This window comes from Suricata suricatta, chromosome 2, assembly GCF_006229205.1.
Source record: "Suricata suricatta isolate VVHF042 chromosome 2, meerkat_22Aug2017_6uvM2_HiC, whole genome shotgun sequence".
Taxonomy (NCBI): domain Eukaryota; kingdom Metazoa; phylum Chordata; class Mammalia; order Carnivora; family Herpestidae; genus Suricata; species Suricata suricatta.
The window spans coordinates 179,213,881-179,223,676 of NC_043701.1; the positions used below are offsets into that span (position 1 = coordinate 179,213,881).

General features: G+C 52.1%; 1 long non-coding RNA gene across 1 annotated transcript in view; it reads right to left on the bottom strand.

The window, feature by feature from the left end:
- LOC115273905 overlaps positions 1 to 8,772 on the bottom strand; it is a 32,729-nt gene extending 23,957 nt beyond the window's left edge. Inside the window, exon 1 of the long non-coding RNA XR_003901004.1 lies at positions 8,731 to 8,772. This is a non-coding gene — a long non-coding RNA (uncharacterized LOC115273905). The remainder of the gene's footprint in view (positions 1 to 8,730) is intronic.
- Positions 8,773 to 9,796: the final 1,024 nt, after the last annotated feature.

A 9,796-nucleotide genomic window follows, 5' to 3' on the forward strand; every position in this document is an offset into this window, starting at 1 on the left:
GGGGGGTCCAGGAGCAGAGGTGGGGGGTGGGGGTCCAGGAGCAGAGGTGGGAAGGGGGGTCCAGGAGCAGAGGTGGGGGGTGGGGGTCCAGGAGCAGAGGTGGGGGGTGGGGGGCCCAGGAGCAGGCACACACAATACAGATCTTCCCTGCTGGGGCCAGAACATGCTGTGGCCCCTGTAGGCCACCCGGCCCAGGCCCAGGGTGTAGGCTCAGGTCCCTGTAATTGTGGGTTCCCCAGAGATGGGGACAGGGACCCCCCCAAGCCTGCTGCCCTCTGCTGGCCACGCCCCCGCCTACCACCCCGCAGAAGCCCTCCCACCAGGGTCCCTGAGTTCCAGCTGAGATCAGAAAGCAGAAGCCCTCAGCAAATGCTATTTTTTTTCCAAAATGGCATTTATTGCTTTTGTCTTTCTGACCGCAAATGCAGCGCAGCAAAAGGCAGAACTTTTGGGAAACAGAAAGGCAAAAGGAAGAAACATCACTGCCGCTCCACAGCCTGAGGGTACCAGCTCGGGTCTCCCCCCACAGAGGGGCCCCTCCCAGCCTCCCCCCACCCGACACCCCTGATGTGCTGAGTGGCAAGAGCCACTCAGAGCAGGGGCCCTGACAGCACAGGAGGGCGCATCCATCAGCCCCTCTGATGAGCCCCACGGGGCAGCTGTGAGGGGACTCAGTGCCTTCCAGGCCGGGACTTCTGTCCTCCCGACAAGCACCTTATCAGGTTAGCACCCCCTACTCCCATTTTACAGATGAAGGAAAGGAGGTCACAGAGGTGAAGTCACTTGATCAAGGTCTCGGAGCTGGGAAGTGACAGAACGGGGCCCACACCTCACTGTGGTCTCTAGAGCTCTCTTGTTATTGGGGGGAGGTGGCGGGGGTGGGGGGCAGGGGAGGGGAGGTGACGCTAGGAAGAGGACGTGGAGGGGAGGGAGTGAGGAATTGGGAGAGGAGGGGGAGGGGAGGAGAGGGCTGGGGGAGGGGAGGGAGGAGGAGAGGTCAATAATGGATGAAACATCAAAAGCCTCCTGCGTGTCCCTGGTCACTTGCCCACTGGGAGGGCGGCCCCCAGGGCTTCCCGGAGAGAGAGGAGGGGACCCCGAAGTCCCCATCAGCCGGGCAGGGGCCCAGACACTTGTCTTCCCAAATCAGGAAGCTGCAGGCCGCTGCCTTTAGGAAACAAAACAGAAACAGCTGCTATTTTTAAAATGGTGTGTTTATAGGACAGGCCCCGGGGCCCTGCAGGACTGTCAGCCCCAAAGCCCTGGTGACAAGGTTTCCGGAGAAGTTCACACCATTCACAGCACATCCTGCAGCACAGCCTGAAGCCCTTTACTCCCCACTCCATTCCCTCCCGGGGAGGTGACCCCTCTTCCAGCAGCTTCTCCAGTCCTCACGGCAGTTTCTGAGCCTCTTGCCCTGGCCCCTCTCAGCCCCTGCCTCCTTCAGAGACTTGGGGATTCCGAGATACAGAGAAGCTAGCATCTGCCCCTCAGAGGCTCACTGCCCAGGGGACACAGACAGACACCGTGATGCCCCAAGGCCCTTTGCCCACATTTGCTGGTGCCGCTATGCTGGGTGCCATGCTGAGGCTTCGGGGTGAGTCTGCCCGGCCTGGGCGGCCCTCAGGCTGCCCACAGTCCAGGTAGGAGACCAACCAAAGAGGCAACTTAGAGAAGGGAAGGGCGGGTGGACGGATTCGTTCTATGCAGGGACCAGGGCTTCGCAGGGAGCCTGGAGGGACAAGTTCAGGTTCCCAGGTCTGAAGGGTCCAGGCAGGGGACAACAGGAGCAAGGGCGAGGGTTTGCAGAACTTTGGGTAGTTTAGCTCAAGGGCAGAAGTTTGGAGAACTTTAGTAGTTTATCCAGTCTAGGGGGCAGTGAGCCCAGGGTGTGTTGGCTGGAAATACCCAGCATCCCTTTTGAAAAGATTCAGGGTTGCCCTCCCTTCCAGCCCTGAACTCCACATTCAGGGGTCCTCGGGCCTGTCTCATTAGCGAGAGCGAGAACACGGACAGTGCTCAGAGCCTCAGTGCCCCGGGATTTGCCCACTTCCGTAGCTCCGTGATGGTAATTGCCAAACATGCTGAATGGTTAACTTATGCAAAGTACTGTTCCAAGCTAATAAGTAGCAGAGCCCAGATTCAAGCTCAGGAGACTGTTGTCCAAACCTGCACTTATAAGCCAGGATGGCCCCGTATGGGTGTTCAGGCTGCACGCTGCACATGGGTGCCTTATCTGAGGGAGCTTCATTCACCTTGTGGACATCGAACACAGAATGCACAGGAGGGCATGGAGTTCTAGACCTCCTGGCCAATCTGTGAGGTTGAAGAGAAGGGTCAGGGGAAATCCCTTCTGCATTAACCCACACTGCCATGTACACAGTCAGAAGGGCATGCACACGGACACTCACAGTGTGCCCGTCCCGCTCTGGACACGCCCAAGCTGCCTCCCTTGCCCCCTGCTGCTGTCTGAGGCCTGGTTTGCACTTCTTCCTACTAAACCAGATACAAATGGTCCGGTGCCCAGGAGCTGTGTGATTGGGCAGGAAGGTAGGTTCGTGCGCACTTACACACACACACACACACACACACACACACACACACACACACACACGTGCAGCCAGAGCTGCTGCCTGCAGGGTTCCAAAGTCTCCCCCACCCCAACTCTTCAGATGATTCAATGATGGACTGACTTCAAAGCATCTCCCCTGAGTGAGGAGCACGGGGCTTTCATTTGGCCAAAGGCATCACTGAAAGTGACCATGGTCTTGTGGCTGCCCTGCAGTTCCACGGCCTCAAGATCCAAGGCTTAGCCTCGTTCTAACTCAGAGGAGTGGGACCAGTGGGACAGAGGCAGTGAGAAAGGTGTCCTCCCCACTCCCTCCCTCTCCTGGTCTGCCCTCCACTCTGCCAGCTCCAGCAGCCTGCCATCCGTCGGTGCCACCGTCAGACACTGTGGACTCCAAGGTCCCGAGGTGTGTCCTTGAAAGGTGTGTCCGTGCTTGGGCAGAGCAACACCTCCTGCCCACCCCCCTCCAGCCACCCTTCTGTTCATGGCCTTATCCTTGGCATACTGGGGACCTTGCATTTCACCCTGGTCACACTGCAGCTAGCCTGAGAAAGTCCCTGCTGATGTCCCCTCCCTCCCCTTTCTATCTTTATCCTGCAAGGTCACCCAGGAGCAGAGCAGGTGATGGCAGAGAGAAACCCTGTGATCAGGTCATTATTGCTGCATAATCAGTCAGCCCACGAGCAACACGGCAGGGAAGATCGGGGAGGAAGACCAGGCAAGATCCAGAGCTAGGCCTGGAGGGGGCCAAAGGGATAGTAGAGTGGTGCTTAGCGGGGAGACAAGAGGACAGACATGGCAGGGGACGATGTGTCCTAAGGAGGGACAGCTGGGAGAAGGGGCCAGGAGGCCACTTACTCAGTTATGCACCAGCCAGCCTGGAGAAGGAAAGGAAGGGGGTGACCTCTGTCTCTGTTTGTCCTACACCCATATGGTCCACCACGGCACCTTGCCTAGCTCTTCACACCATTTTACAGAAAACTGAAGTGGTTTTATCCCCTAAAATTGGGGAGATTTCTTACAAAGCAATCAATGTGATACCTCACATCACCAGGAGAAAGGGTAAAAACCATATGATCACTTCAATAAATGCAGAAAATACATTTGACAAAGTATAGCATCCGTTCGTGATAAAAACGCTCAACAAAGATAAGGCTTAGAGGGACCATGCTTTGACGTAATAAAGGCTTTATATGAAAAACCCACAGCCAACATCATACTTAATGGGGGGAAACTGAGAGCTTTTCCCCTGAGGTCGGGAGCAGGATAAGGATGTCCATGCTCGCCACTTTCATCAACACAATGCTGGAAGCCTTGGCCACAGCAGTCAGACTAGGAAAAGAAGTAAAAGGCATCCGAATTGGTGAGGAAGGAGTAAAACGTTCACTATTTGCAGATGACATGATACCCTATACAGAGGACCCTAAAGACTCCACCAAAAAATTCCTAGAACTGGTAAACTGATTCCATAAAGTCACAGGATACACAATCAATGCACAGAAATCCATCGCATTTCTACACACTGACAATGAAACAGCACAAAGAGAAATTAAGAAAATAATACCACTTACAGTTGCACAAAAAGTAATAAAATACTTTGAAACAAACTTAAACCAGAGGTGAAAGACATGTATTCTGAAAATTATAAAATACTTACAAAAGAAATTGAAGATGGCAAAAAGAAATGAAAAGACACTCCACGTTCATGGATTGGAAGAGCAAATATTGTTAAAGTGTCTATACCACCCAAAGCAATCTACAGACTTAATGCAATCCCTATCAAAATACCAACAGCATTTTTCATAGAACTAGAATTAAATAATCCTAAAGTTTGTATGGAACCACAAAGACCCCAAATAGCCAAAGCAATCTTGAAAAAGAAAAACACAACTGAAGGCATCACAGTTCCAGACTTCAAGTTGTATTACAAAGCTTTAGTAATCAAAACAGTATGGAACTGGCACAAAAATGCATACATTGATCAATGGAACAGAAGGGAAATCCCAGGATAAATCCGCCAATTAATGGTCAACAAAGGAGGCAAGAACATGCAATGGAGAAAAGAAAGTCTCTTCAACAAATGGTGTTGGAAAAACTGGACAACCACATTCAAAAAAAGGAACTTTCTTACATCGTACACAAAAACAAACTCCAAATAGATTAAGGACCAACATGTGAGACCTGAAACCATAAAATTCCTAGAAGAGAACCCTGGCAGTAGTTTCTCTCACATTGGCTATAGCAACATCTTTCTAGATATGTCTCCTGAGGCAAGGGAAACAAAAACAAAAACAAACTCTTGGGATTACATCAAAATAAAAAGCTTTTGTACAGGGAAGGAAACAATCAACAAAACTAAAAGGCAACCTGTGAAATGGGAGGAGATATTTACAAATGACGTATCCAATAATGGGTTAGTAACCATATAAAGAATTTCTACAACTCAAAACCAGAAAGGCAAATAATGCAGGTAAAAAATAAAATGGGCAGAGGACATGAACAGACATTTCTCCAAAGCAGACATACAGATGGCTAACAGACACATGAAAAGATACTCAACATAGGGCACCTGGGTGGCTCAGTGGGTTGAGCATCCAACTTCAGCTCAGGTCATGATCTCACAGTCCCATTTAACAAATCAATGGGTAAAATGGGGAAATGCAGGTCAAAAAGGTGATGCCTTTTGTGCCTGGATGCCTCAGTTGGTTAAGCATCCGACTTCAGCTCAGGCCATGATCTCACAGCTTGTGGTTCGAGCCTTGCATCGGGCTCTGTGCTGACAGCTCAGGGCCTGGAGCCTGCTTCAGACTCTAAGTCTCCCTCTGTCTGTGCCCCTCCCCCGCTTGCTCTCATTCTCTCTCAAAATAAAAACATAAAAATAATTTTTTTAAAAGATACTCAACATCACTTGTCATCAGGGAAATGCAAATCAAAACCACAATGAGATATCACCTCACACCTGTCAGAATGGCTAAAATCAAAAACTCAAGAAATAACAGGTATTGGTGAAGATATAGAGAAAAAGGAATCCCAATTGGCAGGAGTGCTGCCATTCTGGAAGATGGTATGGAGGTTCCTTAAAAAGTTAAAGACAGAACTACCCCTAAAATCCAGTAATCACACAACTTCATATTTACCCAAAGAATATGAAAACACTAATTCAAAGGAATATACAGACCCCTATGTTTCTTGCAGCGTTATTTACAAGAGCCAAATTATGGAAGCAGCCCAAGTATCCTCAGTAGATGAATGGATAAAGAAGATGTGGGGTATATAGATATATATATATATACACACACAATGGAACATTATTTAGCCTAAAAAAGAATGAAATCATGCCATTTGCAGCAGCATGAAGGGATCTAGAGAGTATAATGCTGAGTGAAATTAGTCAGGGAAAGACAAATACCATATGACTTCACCCACATGTGGAATTCAAGCAACAAAACAAATGAACAAAGGGAAAAAAGAGAGGCGCAAAGCGAGAAACAGACTCCTAAGTGCAGAGAACAAACGGATGGTTACCAGAGGGGACGTGGTGGGGACATGGGACTGAGGAGGACACTTGTCGCGATGAGCACTGGGTGGTGTAGGGAACTGCGGAGTCACCACATTGTACTCCTGAAACCAAAACAACGGTGCACATTAACCACACGGGAAATACAATTTTTAAAAACTGGGGAGGTTTCTCACACACGCACACACCAACCTGCGTCTCTTCTGTGACGGGCACCAAGCACGCTGTGGGCTAAGTGGATCCGCACTCTCTGGAGAGTTGTTTGGCCCCATCCCCCCTCTGCATCCGAGCCAGCAGCCTGGACCCTCGATCAGATATTTGACACCTGCCACGCTCGACCCCACTCCCATGTTGGGTCCACAGGGTATGGGGCAAACTCCCTGCTGAGGCTGGTTAGCAGCCAGAACTTCACCCTGAGCTTAAACTATAACCCCAGGAGGGCAGAGGAGGGCAGTGCGTCACCCAGTAACATTCCATGGAGTCAATGGCTGGGGAAGGGCTTCTTGACCCAACACACTGATGGAGGAGTCCCCTGGGGCAGATGTCAGCCCCCGGGAGACTTGTTACTGAGGAGAGCGGGGTCTGGTCCTACCAGGACGGGCCACCTGGTTCTCCTCAGCCTGGCCCATGTTCGTCAGGAAGAGGCGGGAAGGGGCTCCAGGGACAGACTTTCCTGCAAACAGCACTCTTGTGCAGGCAGCCCCCTCCCACCGCCCCCATCTGGTCCTTCTCTTACTTCTGCCGCAGCCCACAGAGCAGCCCACCCCCTCGGGGATGGGGGGGGGCACCCCTTGCTGTGGTCCAGGCCAGCTGTGAGTGTCTCTGATTTAAACAGGGATTAAAGCTGAAATCACCCGCCCAGAAGCACCCACCTTCGCTTCTCCTGTGCCTTGGAATTCATCAAGTTTGTCATTTGTAAAATGGTGATACTAGTATCTTCCCAACAGGTTCTCAGGGGCCTTGTCAAAAATCAAGGTAGAAATGTTTGGAGAACCAGGTCGTCATCCCCCGAAAGCCAGATGCGTCGTCACCAAGATGCACCAAAAACACCCATTGCTTCCTCCTGTGTGTGTGTGTGTGTGTCCTTTGCTCCTTCCACAGCCAGTGGAGGAGGCAGTATTATGCCCATTTTACAGAAGAGAAAACCGAGTCTCAAGGACAGGGAGTTATTTGTCCCAAAAATGACACTGAGTGTGCAGAACCCAGAATCAAGCGCTGAGACTTCACATCTTGGTCCTGCGGCATGACGGGACACTGGGCCGGAGGGAATCCCCGCCCAAGGGTGGACTTTATCTGGGGTGGCGAGTCCTGTCCTGAGAACCCAGGCCCCACGAAAGCCCCTGTGTGGTGGCCATCTGACCCCACGGGGCACTGCTTTTCCTTATTGTCCTCCCTTGAGACTCTTCAGGGGACCCCATCCCAGCGACGGATGAGCAGCGAACCCCAAAGGGAGGTGGGGGAGGGGAGAGGGTCTGGGAGGCCGGCCGTGCCACAGCGGCACCTGACGCATTACAGACAGATGGTGCGGCAGCCACTGGGCTCCACGCTGTCCCCGGACCTGCCGCATTTGCTCCTCGGTCCCTTGAGGTGAGTACCGCTTCACCCCCCTCTCACAGCTGAGAGAGCTGAAGCTATGAGCGGGCAGGTCTCTGCCCCCGGCCACGGGGAGCCACGGCTGCGCCAGGATTCCAGCTCATTCTAAAGCACGTCATCACAACCTCATCGGAAGAGTGTGCACGCTTTGCAGATGCAAACCGCTCAGAAAATAGGCCAGACCCAACTCGTGCATCCACAACACCATCTTTTCCGACGCTTTCCTCAAAAATCAGATTGGCAATGTATGCAAATAGGTGGTGAGAATTCATTACGTTAATTTAATTTCAGAGGCGAGCCTGAAGCAAACAGTGCCTCATTCCCCCAACACTTAGGACCTCACAGAATATGGATTCTGAAGTTTTATTAGCGTTGCACCAAGGACCTTTTATAGCCCAGAGGTACAGGATCGTCAATTTTCTCATGAATAAAAATGTCCTGCTCCAAGGCCCTGACATATGGTTTTCCAAGGTCCTTCTCAGGGGTAACCTGCATGCCAGGCCGCCCAAAACTCAGACACAGGGTCTATGAGAAGGGCTGGCAGGAGCACAGGGCCATCTGTCTGAACAGGATCAATGATGGGAAACAGGCGAGGTCCCAGCAAAGGTATCCACAGTAATAGGCATGGAGTTAGGAGCCTGTCACCTCACTGAGCGTTGGTCACCAGGGCGGCCAGCTGCACAGCTGTGCTCAGGGCAAATGCTTTATGAGCGACAATGAGCATTGGTGGCTTTATCGTCTCCTACCTCTTAGGGGACCTGTCTTCAGTATGATCCACTTCACCATCAAGAACCCAGATTTGCCCCCAGGTTGGCCTAGAGCCCGCCATTTTAGCACATGCCGTAGAGGTGACTAAGGATGAGTTTCACTTCATGAAAGCAAAGTCCCTATGGCTGGTCCCTCAAAACAGCCAGATAGGCAGGGACTCCGTTTTATCACTGGGACCACAGGGAGCCCTTTCTGCCCCCGAACCCCTCTCCGCAGCCCGTTAGGAGCTGGAATCTCCGTCGTCTCAGGCCTACGAGGTTGGGCCAGGTTAGAGTATACAGACCTTGGGGAGCCCAGACCTTGTCTTGAAATCCTGGTTCTGCCTTGAAATCCCTTATTGCCAAGGACATGGCAACGGACCTCTCAAAGCCCTGGTCTCCACAAACAGAATGTGGAGTCATTATAACTCCACCTGGCAGGGCCGTCTGAGGGTTAGCAACCACGGGAGGAGCGCCGTGGGAGGGGCTGTTTCTATTACTATGAACTGTCAGGGTCACGGAGCACCCTTACGAAGCTGTGTGACAGGGGTGTCCCTGGCCTTCTCCAGAGAGGCTCTCCACCAGCCTGGGCACTCGTGCCGGTCCCCCTGTTGAACAGGGTGGTGAAATGGATGCTTGTTTGGTGATCCTTCACTGCCCCTCCCCCACCACCTTCCTGCTTCATTCATACCGGGCTTGGCCATTTGGCTTGCCTTGGCCAATGGGATTTGGTAAGAAATGACAGGCCTTAAGGAACATGGCATGTTTCCGCTTACCCCTGGAGGAAAATATGCCCCGGCCAAGCTCTGTCTCTTCTTCATCCTGGACCCCAGAACAAACTCCAACCCACTGTGTGAAAGAGCCCCCCAGCCAAGCCTGACTCCTGATCTTGAGAATGAAGACTTGCTGTTGGAGGCCACTGAGCTGGGGGCTACGGCTTGGTTTTGCAGCACTGTGACAATGACTAACAGACTAGACACTTGAGTGTCCTGCTTATGTCCTCCGCCCCAGGCTTTTGCCAATGCTGGTCTCAATGCTCACAGCATCTCCCTAGTGCCTCTCCATCCTTTGGCTCTAACTGCTGCACAAAGTTCCCCTAGTCCTGCTGCTCCCTGCACCCCAGACCCAGGCGCAGCTCTGACCTTACACCTCCCGGCCTCATTCCTACTTAGCCCCTCACACCAGGCATGGCAGAGACCAGGTGACAGAGCAAAGACCCCTTCCAGAGAGACGGGCAGAATCCTGAGGTGGGCAGACATCATGCTGTGCATGCCATTCATGCTCCACATGAACCCTGGGAGGGGTGAGGCCAGAACTGGAGCCAAGAGCCTTCTGACCCCAGAAGGCAAGCAGAGTCTCCTAGCCATACCA